We start from the raw sequence: 17,536 nt of genomic DNA, 5'->3' as shown, positions 1-17,536 counted from the left end.
AACAGCGAATGAAGGCGTAAAATCATCTGGAATTCTCAGAAGACTTCAGGCTCAGTATGGCCACGATACACTTAGCCACAACAAAGCGTTTGAGTGGTGCAAACGGTTCCGAGACGGCCGTACATCAGTGCAGGACGATCCCGGCCGGGGCGGCTCAGAGCCCAGTGTCGGAGTTCCTGAAAACATCTAACTTGTGGAGCACATGATCCTCCAGGACTGACAGATAACATGTCTCGGACTGGCTGGAAAGATGGACCCTTCTGTGGGGACGTTGAACACTATCATTCATGAACACTTCCAGTTTCGTAAAGTCAGTGCCCGTTGTGTACGAGGCAGCTCTCCGTGTTTGACCGGCAGAGAAGACTGGAAATCTCCCAAGAGCTAAGGTACCGTTTCGGCACTGAAGGACAGCTGTTCCTTGATCGGATCATCACGTGCGATGAAACGTGGGTGCACCATTTCACTCCTGAGTCTAAACGCGCATCGAAACAGTGGAAGCATCAGGGTTCGCCAGCTCCCAAGAAGTTCCGAAGCACCCCGTCTGCGGGTAAGGTCATGGCCACGATTTTCTGGGACAAGGCTGGCGTTGTTCATGTTGATTTTCTGCCCAGTGGTACCACCATCAATAGTGCATATTATTGCCAGGTTCTCGGGATGTGCATAAGGCACTGAAGCCAAAGCGGCCGGGCCTCATCACCAAATGAATCCTCCTCCTACAGGACAATGCATGAACGCATACCGCGCATCTTACGACACGCACCTTACAGGAACTTGGCTGGGAGTTGTTGCCACATCCCCCTTACAGTCCAGACCTCGCCCCCAGCGATTTCCATCTCTTCGGGCCACTGAAGGCGTCCCTTGGGGGCCGCCACTTCAGCTGCGACGACGTGGTCAAGAATGCGGTCCGATCATGGCTGCTATGCGCCGGTAACGATTTCTACGCTGCTGGCATCCAAGCCCTCTCGAAACGCTTGGACAAGTGCATGAATGCAGCTGGAGATTACGTTGAAAAATAAAACTAATATCTCGCCTGTAAAGTCATTTTACTTTTGCGAAAAATTAAAAGTCCCGGTTTGACTTGAACACCCCTCGTATATAGCGCTGATTAGATCATGCTGGCGTTATGCTGAACATGGTGTATGCTTTCCATTCTTTCTTGTTTTAAAAAGCGTGTGAGGAACTTCACATTGCGAACAAAAAGAGACGCACACGTAAACAAGTACGCTTTTTGTTACCTATTCTCGGGGTTTTTCGGGTATGTACCACCAACTCGCTTACTTTTAAAAAGCAAGATCGCGTGAGCGAAGTAGAATGCACGAGTTTTGCGGCTCCACAGATTGCTAGTATTTCGAAACGGGGGGAGGGTTGAAAACAAAAACTGGAGATGCAGGGTATCGATCCCCGTACCTCTCACATGCTAAGCGAGCGCTCTACCATCTGAGCTACATCCCCAACACGTCGTGCAATCACAGGTAAAACACAACAAGAATAGCCAACGCCTATGGTGACCTCGTTTGGGACCTTGCCTTTCATGCCGCTTTCCTTGAAGAGCACGTTGAGTACAGTCACCATCAGATCTAACCGGAACGCAAGTTCGCGTATATGCTCCGGAAGTCCGCGATGTGAATGCGCATGACGTCACGGCGACGTTTCGATGACGCTTCTGATTGGCAGGAGGAACCATGTGCGCGCTTCACAAAGGTAAAAAAAAAGAACATTCAGTGAACAAAGTGCTTTCGGGAGCGCTAAAAGAAGCTCTGATTTCTGTATTAGAGGTTCCACTTTTCGTTCGAGATGATCTTGGTTTATCGACGGAAGACAAACGGAGGGTTAACGCAAATATTCTCAGAAGTTTGAACTATTCAACTCTTGTATAAGTTCATTCGTTTGAGCATCCCGCAAACATTTCTCCCAATGTGCTTAGATTAAGGTCTAGCGGAGCCGACAAATGTCAAGGGCGAACTGCGATGTGTCCTCATAGAAATGGCAAATGTGCTCACATGGCAGCTACAATGCTCTAAACTACCGTGAACGACGGGTCGAAGACAGCAGTGCATTATCCAGACCCCCCAACACCCCCATCAAATTTTTCGTGACACCCCCAATTTTTCTTTACGACATAGCAGTAATGATGCCCCCCCCCTTTTTTTTTGCTACACCCCCATGTTTACAGTTCCGGATAAACTACTGCAACCGTGCCTCAGCGCGCGCACGAATTTGCATCTTACACTGTGAGGCGAAAGGGAGCCTGATACTGTGGTAGTGGCACCCGAACGGTCAATAATTAGGCTCGTTCCTGGTAAAGTGTGAGACTCCACTGTTATTAAGCGTTAGAACTTCCGTATGAGGCGCAGCACATTGAATTGTGACCCGCCGGGATACTCTTCGTGTCCGCCACGATGGCAGAGCCTTGGTAGTGTACCATGTTTGAACTGTTTGTGTAATCTCCGTAAAGCCAGCACAACACACAAGCACACAAACACTCCCCTAGCCGTAGAATGCCGCTTGGCACTGTCGACGCAACAGTCCCAGTGGTTAACGATGATTAGCCGATCCCAACGATGATTGGTCGTTTTTAAATTTGTTCGCGAGCGCTCAAACTGGCGACAGTGCTAGCTGGATCATGCCAGTGTCCTCGAACAGTCACAGCTGCCAGAGAAGATGCCTGCGCAACATTTCTGCTCTGCTTCTTGGCGTAGAAACGATTCGAGAGTCCAAACGCCTCGTACCCGATACCCTGTCAACGGCTGTCGACAGGTAAATTATTTTGTTATTGCTTGTTGCCTTACAACACCGCATTCACTTCGTGTATTGTGAATAAGTAGCTCGACAATCACTGTAAATCGGGACCGGAATACGCTGTGACCGAGACAGACAGCGTGGCTTTGCAGTTACGATGGTAGACTATATTTCTTTTCGTGAAACAATATCATCTTCATGTTATGATTAAATACCCGCTCACGTCGTACTGTCTAAAGGTATGACGCTACTGTAACTCTGATTCTCGGTGATTTCGCTCGACAAGTTTCGTCGGACGTTGACTTGGTAGCTGTTCTGTACGTAGCTCCAAAGCCATGTTTGTCAGGCTATGCGGCCTGAATATATCACTGTGAAGTAGCGCAATAAAATATATATTTTTTTGTACTGGAGGTCGCTCATCACACCTCATGGCTGCGAGCTTCTTACAACACTACCATAATCGTTCTTATTTTTCGCATTCAATAGCACCTTTATTCTTTTTGTTTACATTGCAACTTTCACATGCATAGCTGTATATCTGATACTAATTTTCATCTTGCAGCCACCAAGCTCCAGTCCCCAGTAGCAGTCCTTGCCAGAGCCAGCCCGACATCGTCAGGCTTCTTCAAGCAAATTCCGGAGCAATATTAATGTCATGTTGTTTTCGTTATCGCAGACATGCTGTGTACGTCTTGCTTGCATAAGCGTGTATCGCACAATAAATACTTAATGTGACAAAAACAGCAAAGCCTCCGTCGTTTTTGCGTAACTCCCACTGCGTTCCGAAAACGCGAACCAAAAAAGAGTGAAAGGAAGAAAAAAGGAACAACAAAGGAGGACGGGAAGCAGAGCAGTGAGGAAGAAAGTAGTGAGAGAGAAACGTGCGACACGCCATTTACGTCATTGGCGACATAATAATAATAATAAAAAAAGGGTGGCTAGTCCTCAGTCATTGGTCCAGCTCTGGAGGTCACGTTTGCCGCTACAATAGATTTCTATTGCAGCTTCGTGCCCCTGGCTCAGTGTCGCTACTCTGCTCCCTATTTAGTGACTCTAATGAAGAAAGGGTCCGTTCAGGCTTTTATGGCCGAAGTGAATGACAACTTTGTTAGAGTGTGGAGGGGTTATGTGAATGAAGCCATCTTTGCTCCAAACCGGATACAGAAATGCGAGGTTCACGAACAACGCTGTTCGCGAGCCTAGCTATGGGGTAGCGTTCCACTCCTAGAGTGGAAAACCTCCCCACTTCATCATCACAATATATATGTTGTTGTTGTTGTTGTTCGTGAGCCTCGCATTTCTCTTCATCCTTCCCTACGGGTTCGCTGGATTTCTACCCGTCTACGCTCGCGGAAGACGGCGTGTCTGAGCAACTTGTACGCATGACGTTTGCCTACGGAGGTTTATCTTTTGGTGGTAGCGATGAAACTGCTTGCCGTAGTCGGGGATGTTCAGACGGGCAGAGTCACGACTATCGCATGGGGCGGGGGGGCGCAAACCTGCATGGTGGTGGTGGTACTGCTCGAAGAGCTCGCCGCTGACGGTAGTGGTGCTGGTGAAAGGGCTCGCCGTTGTCGGCCTCACATAGGTGGGCACATTCACGACTGACGCCCTGGGGGAATGTGCGTCCTGGGACGACTTCGCCGTTGACGGTTGCTCAGGTCAGTAGGTCAGCACCTACTCCAATCATCTCTACTGCTTCAACGCACGTGGGCCTCCGACATGAAAAAAGCGCAGTCCTTCATGCGCTTCTGGTACGCGCGGTTTCGGTTTCGTCTCATTTGTACAGCAAGATGCGGCGATCGACATTTCAACGCACGTGATCGTGTATAATTTTTTTTTCAAGATAGAAATGCTTGAAATATAGACAGTTGAAATATGGCAGTCGTCCAAAAAGCCAGACAGCTGCGAGATTTTAAAGGTACTGTAAAGCAGTAGACAAGCATGATATGCCGGTGATCATAGGTGGGCATTTTCCTGCGGCCTCACTCATGCTCACCTCACGAAGCACGGACTTTATCAGCCTCACTCACCCTCACCAAATTCTCCTCACCAGTAACTTAACCTCAGTCGCCCTCACCCTCACATTCCATTTCAAAATTTTCCCTCACGAACCTCACTTCAGGGCATCGGGATCCCGAAAGGCATCCTCATCCTCAGATGCCTTCACCTCGTGAGGCTATTCACGACCCTCATGGCCTCACGTATCTTCACCTCATGAGGGTCCTCATCCTCACTTGCCCTCACCTCATGAGGGCTCTCATGGCCTCAGGAGTCCTCATCCTCACGTGCCCTCACCTCATGAGGGCCCTCATGTCCTCACGGCGCCTCACGTACATTCACCTAATGAGGGCCCACATGGCCTCACGTGTCCCCATCCTCACGTGCCCTCACCTCATGAGGGCCCTCATGGCCTCACGTACCTTCACCTCATGAGGACCCACATGGCCTCATGTGTCTTCAAGTCACTAGGAGACACGTACGTGAGCCTCAAAAGAACTTTCCGTCATGTTCACATGAGACGTCGGCGTTTATTTACTGTGTCGGCAGTTGGTACACTCTTAAACCCGTACCTTTTATTGTAACTTTTAGAAACATGTAACTTCTATATAGACGTAGATTTCGAGGTTTCTTATAGGTTACACCACTGTAACGTATATTTAGAGGTTAAAAGCGACCAAGGTCATGTCTTTACAACACGAATAGAAGTTACATCTCGGAAAAAACAAAAACAGCTTGTTGTAACTTATAAATGTACCCTCTACTCCGACACTGTAACTTCTAAGCGAAATCTCCAACGATAATCTCTTTGTTAGTTTCTTATCGTTTCTTTTCCTTTTGTTTTTCAGCATAATGCCGCGTTTCAGCCTCCCATTCGAGACGACAGTTGCGAATCTACGCTGTTATTTTTTATCTGTTTCAGCGTCACCTATACGTCAACTACATGTTATCAATGCTGTATGAACACAGATTATATGTTCGCAGTCTGAAATACTGATAGTATGTTTCTTTCTAAAGGGTGGAAAACAATTGTCAATGCCGCAACCACCAAGATTTCCGATTTCGCTGCGTAGCCGAGCCTGGTCTAGGTCTATCCACACTGAGAGCGGTTTCCTTGAAACGCTTAACGCTCGTCGTCCGTCCGTTAACAAGTGTAATCTGTTTTAATCAGTGGTTTTCCTCGCGTTTATCATAGTATCGTCAGGAACAATGGAAAAGCTAGATGTCGCTAGCAAACAAGTATATTTTCGGTGTTCTCAGGGGAAAGTGTAGTGAGTGCGAAGATTGCAAAGAATATATAACCGAAAACGAACGTCACCACCGCAGCCCTAATTCACACACTTCATACACTGGGTAAGTGTACATTTTGTGCTAGGTACGTGCGTTATTTTGATAGCAAGAGCTCTTAGCGCAGGTTTGTTGTGATTATGGCAAGCGTTTTGCGGTCCTGCATATGAACGGCACTTACGCTTGCTACTTTTCTGCTCTTACTTGGTCGCCAAGTCAATACACCGGCGTGCATTTTGCGAGCTGCGGATATATGCATCGAGATATATAATTCGCAGCTTCCTACTTGTTGTATTCTTACGATATTCTAAGACTCAATCGCGGAGTGAACGCCTTCCCGCATTTATGCTGCTTTGTACCTTGTGCTTTGTACGGATTTGAATGGTTCCGTAAATGTTACTCTCATTGCCCAAACTTTTGTTCCCAGGATCCCACATGCAGGTTCACATACCGTCACCAGCGCAATGCAGTACCAGTCCTCCTCAGGTAACCGAGGATGCGGCTGTAGAGTATGTACCACTGCGCCAATCTACAACGTTGCAAGCTCATTGGCCCAGGCTGCGTGCGCGCTCCGATTGGTCGACAACGTTTTGAAATCGCATTTTGTACGCGCGCATGTGTGTGCAGCGTCCCGGCGGCCGTTTCAGCAGTTTCAGAGCATAGTTTCGAAATAGCTCGCATGGGTAGGCACGGCGTCGGTCCGTCCTCCTGTGTTCCGTGTTTCGGTGATGTCAATCGGCAGAACAGTTTGTGATTCTACGCGTGTTGTGCTGTTCCTGGACACGACTATTATCCCACGTACAGTCTATCAACTACGGAACTGGAATGCTTCGTGGGCTGGTGCGGTTGGAGCGTGAAGAACGGGTTCGGGCGCCGTCGGATTTTGAGGCCTGACAACAAAGACAGGATTACGATTACGTGCCACACAAGCGCCTTTTCCGCTCTGCAAACAACGAAAGAAGATGCTCATCATAAAATCGGCCGGCAAGGCGTCCTCTCGTGTTCCGTGTTTCGGTGATGTCAATCGGCAGAACAGTTTGTAGAAGTGTTCGCTGGTTTATTCATGCGTCGATGTGATTCAACGTGTGTTGTGCTGTTCCTGGACACGACTATTATCCAACGAACAGTCTATCAACTCCGGAACTGGAATGCTTCGTGAGTTGGAGCGGTTGGAGAGTGAAGAACAAGTGCGGGCCCCGTCGGATTTCGAGAGCTGTGTTCGTTTTGCTTCAAGTTCGAACTTAGTTACAGCGCGTCAGCAACGCAGTGGACTTTGTATTCACAGTGCATCCATGTATCAGATCTTTGAATCAGTGCTTTGTGTCAAATAAATATTTCTTTTAGCCAAAAGAAGCTTCAGTTATTTTGAATATCGGGTAACGGCGGTAGGTGTGAAATCCGGTAGAAGTCGATGGTAGCCAGAACCGGTCGAAAGGTCAGCCAAAGTTAAGGCTCCTGATTGGCCGACTGGCATTGCATAATTTCTACAACGTTGCACTCTCATTGGTCGTGTGCCCAGTGTTGTGTGAATTATCTCAAACTATGGGCTCTATGGGGAGCTGTTGGTGCCTGGCAGTACCAGGCCCCCGTAGCTCCCCCTCTTCGCGGCTCTAAAAAAATGTTTGTACGTCATAAACACGTGGTATTACTCCGTCAGGCATCATAGTTGATACCCATTGGCCGAAGGACATTGCGCGCTCCGCTATTGGTTGGCAAAGTTTCAAAAGAGCATTCTTTCGCGCGCTGCCTGTCTGGCGGGCAGTTACGAGAAGAGAAGGGAGAGAAGTGGCAGCGGACAGCGGCGTCTCGCGTCTCGACGATGTCAGTTTACACCACCGTGTGACGGCATTGTTCAAAGAGACGTCCCAGATTTGTTTGTGTGTCATAGTGACTCAGCGCGTGTTGTGATGTTTCCCGACACAAGTATCCTACGTACGAACAGTCTCTCGAGTTCAGAACTGGAATGCAGTGGTGAGCTGACGCCTGAGGAACACTTGTGAGCGCCGTCGCATTTTCAAATGCAGTCACAACGGAGACAGGATTCGGTGTCCGTGCGACAAGCATTGCTCGCTTCGTTGAAACCTTCGCACTGCAACCAACGAAAGGAGATGCTCACCGTGAAATCGCATGCACTCGTGTGAGCGTCGCTCACTTCTGGGAGTAGTGTGTGTGTGTGTTTTCCGAGTTCGAACTTGGTCAACAAACGCAACGATTTGGACCAAACTCTGTACGCACGGTGAATATTTGTGTCAGACTATTGAATCAGTACGATGTTTCAAATAAATGTGTATTGTGTCAAAAATTTGCCTAGTTGTTCTGGAATACGGAATAACGAGCGTCGGGCACGAAAACCAGTAAAAGTAAAAGCCGATGGTAGCCAGCGGTAGCCAGTACTGGCCAGTACTGGGCCGAAAAGCGAGCCAAATTGAGAGACTCCTGATTGGCCGAATTGTAGGCATCATAGTTGATTTTTATTGGTTGCATGTCCAGTGTTGCCTGAATTATCTCAAACTATGGGCTCTATGGGGAGCTGTGGGAGCCTGGCAGTACCTCACAAACTCGTCCCAGAGCGCCTCCAACGCTGATAACGCAGTAATGTAGTGTCTCCTGCGTTACTGTACACTCATATTCCTCAAGGTTGTGTGCGTTTTATGTAATACTGTATTGCCATTTGCGCTCGCCTCTGCAACACGAATGTGGAATAAATTTTTTTTCTGCTGCAGTTCTCCATTTCGTTGGGTGTGTTCTGCTTAGCAAACATAGGTCAGTTGTTTTGACTCGCTAGCTTCCTCGCACTTTTATGCATTGCTTCTCACTTAGAAGATAGTTCTTTTTTCCACATACATGGTAAAGCGACCATGGTTTCTCCTCACACCAGAATCACACTTGTGCACAATGTGTCACCTCTCAACAGACTTCTGTTTTTGTAATATACATATGTTCAAGATCTCCTTTTCTGCTGGTTCATTTTGGTACCTTGGTGTGTTCTGTAAATGTCTGTCCATATCCCACGCACAGTGTGTTTGTTTTTATTCGCATCACACCAGCGCTCATTTGACAGGTGGGTTATGTTAATTTTCGCAAATTAACCCATCCGTAGTTACAAACATTTCCGACATTTCCTGACGCATGTGTTTGTAACTACGGATCGACTAATTAGCAAAGATTCACATAACCCACCTGCCAAATGAGCGCTACTCTGTTGCGAATAAAAATGAACATCCTGTATAAAAAGCCGCACGTTGGCGTAACCTTTACGGGCAGGTGCTGGATTGAAGGCCGTAACCTCTAATTAGTGGGTTTCCTTGTAACTTTTATAAAAGGGGTCGCTCAGAGGGTACCTGGTAGCTTCTGAAATAGAGGGTAAAATATTGCGATTTTTTACCCTTTACTAAAGGGTACGGAGTTAAGAGTGTACTAATGGTACTGTGCTGCATTAAACTGTTTACAGGGTTTCGTGCTGTGCGTGGATAAATGTGCTGACAGTTGTTACTGTCACAGTGAGGTTTAACGTTAGTGTTTGCCATCAGTAAAGTAGAGCCCGAAATACTTCAGTGGAGATGTACCGTTACGGAAATGATCGGGTGGTGGCGGGGAATAGTGCTTGAAGAGATCCTGTACTCGATTCTCAGAACCGTATGACGCTGCTGCCAGAATCGGAGGATACGCTCACAGCTGAAGTGTTTAAGCACAACGATGGTACTTAATCGCACCTACAGTCAGGTTGTGCCTTTTTATTGTTGTTTTTTCTTCTCCTTCTTTTACATTTCAAAGGCGCGCTACAGTCACAGGGATTCCAGTTCTCCTGGCTTCGTTCTGAGGAGACAAAGAAAGATTTTGAAAATTCTTACAACTCCATGATGAAAAACCCGAGACTGGGGAAAAGACGAAAAACAGACGACGCACACAAACTCTCAATTTCAACGTCTGTTTTTCGTCTCTTCCTCAGTCTCGCGTTTTTCATCATAGATCTTTTTGATTGTTATTTGTTTGTTCTGCTTTGTTAGTTCCTTCCTTAGTACTTCCTCCATTATTGCTGTCGCACAGACTTTGGGGAGCCCGGTAAAGGCTGCTTTATATTCAGCTTTATGCTGTTAAGAACAAGAGATGTCAAAATAAAAAGAAAGCCTCGTTACATTCCCAGCAGCGGTAACATTTGTTTAAAAAGAAAATACAAAAACACCGCACATGGCACCTTTGGCACGACACAGCACGCGTGTGTCCAGTTGCAATCATTCGAAATTAGCGGGGGAAAGCAGCTGCACGCGCTTTCGAAAACGCGGTACAGGGCCTCTCCAGACGAGGCTGCTATTCCAGTAAACAGGCAGAAAAACGAATCCACAAGAGGTAGTGTGGCGCTCAAAACACGACTTCGAAATCGTGTTCCCCATTCTCGGGGTTTTATCTTATGCAACAACATAACGTGACCGCCTAAGAGAGTCATGACTTATCTGTAAGGTCACTAATGAAAAAGTCGCATGCCCCTTTGAAGTGAGATTCTTCATGGTAGCCTTCATACAGGGTGGTCCACCAACCCTGATAGAAATTCATAGTAAAAAACGTAGGCCCTGGAGAGACATGCGGTGAAGGGATTTTTTTCTGCAAGTAATTTTTGTCACATATTTGTAGTATTTTTATTTCATTTCAATTGACGGAAAGTTAATTTATTGAATTGAACTCCGAAATTTCCCAAGGCAATCTAACGTATTCTTTGCGAAAATGGGTTCCCCGTCGTCATTTTACTCAATATAGCGCATAACCCCACTCGTAATGCAATGGGAATTGCCGAAATAAATTCGTCGAAAATCGTGGAAATGAGAGCCCTTGGCACCGCCTCTTTTTTGACGGCTCTAAGTTTGAGCGCAAAGCTGCGAAGAAAGGAGGTTACATTGACACGCCACACGAGGGGGAAAGGGTTACAAACCCAACCCACAGAAGAGTTCCGCTGCCAGGTATCAGCTTTGCCCACGTCAGTTTCAGGGTCGCGCTTTTTTTATTTTATTCGTGTTTTGCTCAGTGTGTTTGTTTGCTTTTGGGTGCGTACGCGACTGTTTTCACTATGACCGCTGATAGCGGTCTCGTAGTTTTTCTGCACCACCTTATTTTCATGAACCTGTGTATGTGTGTGTGTGAGAGAGAGTTGTATGCGCCGAACGCCTGTCAGCTCTCTTCTTTTTTCAATTCGTTTGTTTCAACATGCTACGGATTTCTTCACATTCAACACACTTCCTGTTTACTTTGATTAGGTTATCATTTGCGTAAAAGCGTTCGAAGCGTTCGCCATCTGCTGCAATGCACAGGTGGGCTCTCCGAATTGTATCTTCCACGATCCTTTTTTATTCGGATCTGGAAAGTGACGAGCAGAAAGCAGTGATTTTCCCCTGCTGGTCAGCCGGCGATCGTGGTTCGCTTTTGTATACTTCGTCTTTGATGCGACCCCAGAGGTAAAAGTCCATCGGCGTTAAGTCCGGAGACCTGGCGGTCCATGACACTGGACCAAATCGGCCAGCCCACTTCTCCCGGAACATGTGACGGAGCAGCTGTACTGCACGCCGCGCGCTGTGACGTAGAGCCCCATCGTGCTGAAACCACACGCGGGTCTGTTCAGCAAGAGGCAGGTCATCAATAAAGCTGAACACGGCATCTAAAATTTCGCTACAGTAGCGGTTGGTATTTAGGGGTCCCGTAAAAAAGATTGGCCCAATAATGGCTCCGTTATAAATCCCGGCCCATACATTCAATCCCCACTCGTACTGATGCTTGTAGTCCCGTAGCCAGTGTGGGTTTGTTTGGCTCCAATAATGCGCGTTGTGTCGATTCACTTGAGCGCTATGGCAGAAGTGGGTCTCATCAGGCCAAATGACCCTGTTCACAAAGTTTCTGCTTTCCTGGGTCCGACATCGGATCCAGTTACAGAAATCCAGCCGTTTCTGGTTGTCGCCCGGCCTGAAATGTTGATGAAGGCTCACGTGTTATGGGTGGAGTTTTTTGCTTGTGTAGTATCCTCAGCACACTTGACTTTGATGTCTGTACTCACTTTGCCAGGGTGCGCAGACTTTACGTGGAGATCTTCTCCTACTTCTTTCAGGGCCTGGTCTGTTTGTGTCGACTCACTGGCAGAGATTGGGTGTGACCCGCTCTGGGTACCGGAACGGTAACTTCCTGTTGCGGACAGTCTCACAAATGCACGCCTTATGATACAAGTGCTCACCACCCTAGTTTCTGGAAGCATTTCACTGTATTTGACGACTGCTCTGTCATAGTTCATACCTGCAGCCCCCAGAGCAATGATCATCCTAGTTTTTTCTTGGTTGGAATACACGGTGTTTGCCATCGCTGCCGTTTACTTGTTCACTGCATTCACTGAGACCGGAGTGCAAAAAGGTCCAAAAATGTATTTCCTTCCCTGCCTGTCAACACGTCGGGTGACCTCATTTTTGATAGCTCTGATTCCCGCACTCACCGCGGGTGTTTGTTCCGTGGGTAAGGCTTGTAACCATTTCCCCCTCGTGTGGCGTGTCAATGTAACCTCCTTTCTTCGCAGCTTTGCGCTCAAACTTAGAGCCGTCAAAAAAGAGGCGCATCCAAGGGCTCATCTCCACGAATTTTCGACGAATTTATTTCGGCAATTGCCATTGCATTACGAGTGGGATTATGTGCTATACTGAGAAAAATGACCACGGGGAACCCATTTCCGCAAAGAAAACGTCAGGTTGCCTTGGAAAATTTCGGAGTTCAATTCAAGAAATTAACTTTCCCTCAATTAAAATGAAATAAAAATGTTACCAATATGTGGCAAAAGTTATTGGCAGAAAAAAAATCCCTTGACCGCATGTCCCTCCGGGGCCAACGTCTTTTACTATGAATTTCTATCATGGTTTGTGGACCACCCTGTATGTGGAGGAATGAAACCTAAGAACGGAACATGGCGATCCTCGAAGATCTTCGAATTTCCATTGGCCCTTCGCGCAGAGTGATGTCATCTGACGCACACCTTCTCCAAGCGAGGGGATACAGTGGCTTCCCCTTCATCCGTGACGCTCTTCACGAATGGACCCATGACCTCATCCGTGAGGTTCCTCACGAAAGGCCTCACGGCCTCATCCGTGAGGTTCCTCACAAAGGGCCTCACGGCCTCATCCGTGAGGTTCCTCACAAAGGGCCTCATGGCCTCATCCGTGAGGTTCCTCACAAAGGGCCTCACGGCCTCAACCGTGAGGTTCCTCACAAAGGGCCTCACGGCCTCATCGGTGAGGTTCCTCACAAAAGGCCTCACGGCCTCATCGGTGAGGCTCCTCACAAAGGGCCTCACGGCCTCATCTGTGAGGCTCCTCACGGAATACGTTGTACCCTCACGTATTGATGGCCTCACGACGACTGGCCTCATGAGGGCCCTCACGTTGGGCCTCATGAGGGACAATGCCTCACGACTGTCCTCATGAGGAACTTTCAGCGTGGTCTGGCCTCACTCACCCTCACCTCATCGTCGTGAGGTGAGGGTGAGGCGTCCTCATGAGTAAGGCCGCCCAGCTATGCCGGTGATGTGACTAGAGACTTTGTTGCTTCTAAATACCATATGCGGAACCATACGACCGACAACGCGCTATAAATATTTTTAATTTGCCATGAAAGATGCTGCCTAGTGGAGCGGTGCGACGCCTGGTGTCAAACAGCCCCCAGTACAGCGGGCAACACTGAAAATTGGTATTACACACTATTACATCGGAACTTCGTTATTTTAGTAACCATATTATTAGTTTTCCTGTTTACCTATGCACTCTGAAACCCCTGTTAACAGTGTTTTTTGCGAAGTAACCCAGCGCTGGCCGCTGTTCGATGGAGGCTCTCCCTGCTTCTCTGCTGCGCCTGCGCTCTCCTTCTGTTCGCGGCCTCTTTCGAACGAACAAACTCTCTCTGTGAACCTCTGTGAACAAACAGGTCCCGACGCTGTCTGGCTTCTTGAACGTCTGACATATTTTTTTCAACGGCTCAGCATTTCATTTCAGTTCGCTTATCCGTTTATCCTCAGATGTGGATCGTTGTGTGGATTGCAGGGGCGGATTTTATGGTGGATTCTTATGACGGGCCCAGTGTTATACGCATGCAATGTGGTTGCCGCCGTATGTCAGGAGTACGGATTCATTTCGAATACCTAGTACAGTGTTGCCAGTAATCTTTAATTGTAATTTTCTAATTAACTGCACCGTGGATTGGAATGAAACTTGCGCAGTTTTTGTCCTGGTGGCTTGGACTATCGAATAGCCCCACTAAATGACATTTGATCGGTGCTGCTTTACAGTACCTTTAACCACGTACCGATCGATTGCAGGTCGAGTGCGCTAACCAATTAGTCTACGCTAGCATTTTTTCATTCTGACTTCTTTTGTTTATCGAACAGAATTTGTGTTTAAGCCAGTTCACACCCGATGTCGTCGCAGCAGCCTAACTGGTGATCACGCTTAATGAATGATGTCGGAACAGTGCGATCAGTCATATCAGTGCACTACATTGCTACGCTACGTTCTAGCATGTGCTTACCGACGACCGCCAACGACGAATATCTCCCATTCAGCTATCTCACTTTGCGCAGAAAGCCCCTAATTAAAGAGTTAATTAACGAATAGACGATTTCAGAAATTGCATGGATGGCCCACCAGAGAGCGCCGTGTTCCGAAGGCCCCTAGAGTCACTGTACCGGGGGAAGAGTACCGCAACCGCTCCGCGTCGTCTGCTCCGCCAGCCATATTGCTTCCAAGCCGCCGCGGATCGCGTGTTAGGATAGCTGTAGTCAGTGTTACATCGCGTTGATTTCGCGGCTGTGCACCAAAAATTTTGTGACTTCCTGTGGTGGGACTCGGCTAATACTTAATGAAACAGGGCACGAGCGTCACTACAGTATAGTTCGTTGTATTCTGTAGCTAACAGACGAATTATGTTGGCGCGTGTTCGCCTCTAAAAGGCATCGTCGAGTCCCGTTTACGCTCTATAGATCAGTTTTTTTTCCTTCTTTTAGCTCACTTGTTTTGTGGACATAAAACTATAGTGCTCGTGTGTGCAGCTTCAGGTTGACATAAATAACCTCCACCAGTTTTATTCTCATCTCTTCGCAATTAAATTTCTATTTCACACGTTCAATGGCTATGTCAATGCCAACGTTTTTTCGCGCGCATGTAAAGTGCTGTGGGTTGTTCTTCCAATCCCCCGCTCCAACGCAAGCAGTTGATCTTCCATGAGGAGTAGACCGTGAGCTTCAAGTCACTACATTCCACATGACTTGTCTGCAGGCTTTTCCTGCGCATATTCCTCGATGCTCTGGTCACAGAAATTTGTGACGGTGTTGTCTTCCTCTGCAAAGTTGATTCACTCACAATTACGGCTCAATATTTAGGAATAGTTTTCATAAGTTTCAATAGTTCTCATAGTGCATATCTACATATATTTCGACGCATTACGATCCTCCACTGCACCTTGATCTTGCATAGTGTAAGTCTTTTGGTGATTCCTCGGAGAACTCTGCGTGCGAAGAACGGGGGATAGGAGCCTTCCTCAGCCTCGTAGGTGTCCGGTACGCAAAACTGCTTTGGACTGCCGTCCACTTCAACTTCTTTCGAATCTCGATCCTTGTCCTCGAAGTCGTCGCGTGTCAAGTGGTCCTGGTAGTGGCGTTTTGTTAGCACCGCAGGCAACAAGCACTACTTTGATACGCCCGGCTGTTCTTCGCACAGTTGAACTGTTATTCAATACTGTGTGCAAAGGTTCTGCAATGAAAAATAAACCCGCCACGAAATTTACCTCGCTCAAACGTATGCTATTCGTAGGCGCGAAGTTCTTCCGGCAGGTTCTGTGCCGATCTACGCGTCTCGTCACTTTTGCCCGTCGGAATGCAGAAAAATGCTTTGCCTGACTCTGTCCCGTTGCAGCACAACATCCAGACATGGTTGTTCGTAGTTCCTCAGCTGTCTGAGATCCATTTCACGTACCAAAAACCAAGAGCGGCACACGAACATACGCGCACATGCGTCCCAGCTATTGCGTTCCCCGTAGACCCGGCGGGAGGTTGGAAGCAAAGAGGAGGAAAATGCACCACGTGACGCGCCTCGGCGAATGAGCAAGGCGGCGGCACGGGGAAAGCGAATGCGATACTCTTCCCCCGGGTACAGTGACTCTAAAGGCCCCGCTGCACCTTGGGATTTAGTGTTCATGAGTCAGAGAGAAGAAGAGCGCAAACGGTTTCGGTTTTCTTTCTCCTTCACCTCCCGCACCTTCAAGCAACAGGCAGACGAGCACGAATGCAAACCATTTCCCACAACGCATTGCGCGATGCGCGTGACTTGCGCGACGGAGGGCCCCCGTGCGGAGCACAAGGGCAATATCTGAAATCGCCTATTTCAGGTAATTAGTCCCACGAGGTTATACAAAAACGAACCAGTTTTTGTATGTCTTCCTTGAATTGGTCACACAGTAGTCGAATACTCGCTTTGAGACAGTGTCCACCTGGGCGTATGACCCATCTGCAAAAACGGTAAACTAGAAAAACCGGGAGGCAGACAACGAAGGTATAGGAAGTAAGAAAAAGGGGGAAATTTTATGAGCAGAGTTGGCGGACACCCCGAATTAGTTCACGAAAGTGGCACCACGTGGCGTATCCACCTTCAACTCTCACTCATGTTCTTTCCCCCTTTCTTCCTATCATTTCCCTCGTGACCTTCGATAGCCCGTCGGTAATCCCGTTGCCATACACACAACGGAGTACAATGTGTTCTTCTGGTATAGATCTTCAAGTACACAAACAAAGCTGTGAAAACCAGTAGAGCTTGGCCCGTCGTGTGTTTTGAGATTTTGCCAGTCGTTTTCCCCCTGCAAACAAGTCGCATTTAACTAAATCGTCTGCGAGGTCTCTCACGGACTGCCAAACTAAAATTTCACGAACTTTGTTGAGTGATTCTGATAGCGCATGATGTGTAAAAAAGAAAGTCCGAGCTGCTATGGGAGAAAAAAGAAAGGTCCCGTGCTCACCTACGAGGTATATCAATGTCCGTCAATTCGCACACACACACACACACACACACAAAGCGCGTTACCTTTATTGCCCCCCTATGGTTAAGTGAGCATCGCCATAAGAAAACGCGAATATGTCGTAGCCTAACGAGTTCTGTTTTAGAAAAAAGAAAAAGAAAAATGGAGCTTCTTTCAGAGTAAGGTTCTAGTTCGATATCTGCGTGTATTCCGTATTGTCAGCTGTGCTCCTAACAAATGTTACAATTAAAAGAAATTTTGTCATTACACGACAAATATAATCATCTGTTTTTTAATATCCAATCATAAAGTGCAGTATCGGTTACTGCGCAGTAGGTGTATTCGCACGAAGTCAATCTATGCAAAAGGTGAAAACAGTTCACTTTTGATCGAAGTCATCAATAATACAAGGACAAATAGGATGTGTCAGTGTAGCATCTCGTCTTCTTTAGTGCGTCACTGAGGACAGAAAGAAAACCGAAGCAGAGGCCGT

At 47.6% G+C, this 17,536-nt stretch overlaps 1 non-coding gene across 1 annotated transcript; it reads right to left on the bottom strand.

Moving 5' to 3' along the window:
• Positions 1-1,379: 1,379 nt before the first annotated feature.
• On the bottom strand, positions 1,380-1,452 carry Trnaa-agc (transfer RNA alanine (anticodon AGC)). The gene has a single exon. It is a non-coding gene; the product is annotated as a tRNA-Ala (tRNA).
• Between the last annotated feature and the right edge of the window lie 16,084 nt (positions 1,453-17,536).

This window comes from Ornithodoros turicata, chromosome 2 (genome assembly GCF_037126465.1).
Source record: "Ornithodoros turicata isolate Travis chromosome 2, ASM3712646v1, whole genome shotgun sequence".
Lineage (NCBI taxonomy): Eukaryota > Metazoa > Arthropoda > Arachnida > Ixodida > Argasidae > Ornithodoros > Ornithodoros turicata.
Note: the sequence above shows the minus strand (reverse complement) of the source record. Positions and strands in the feature narration are given on the sequence as shown.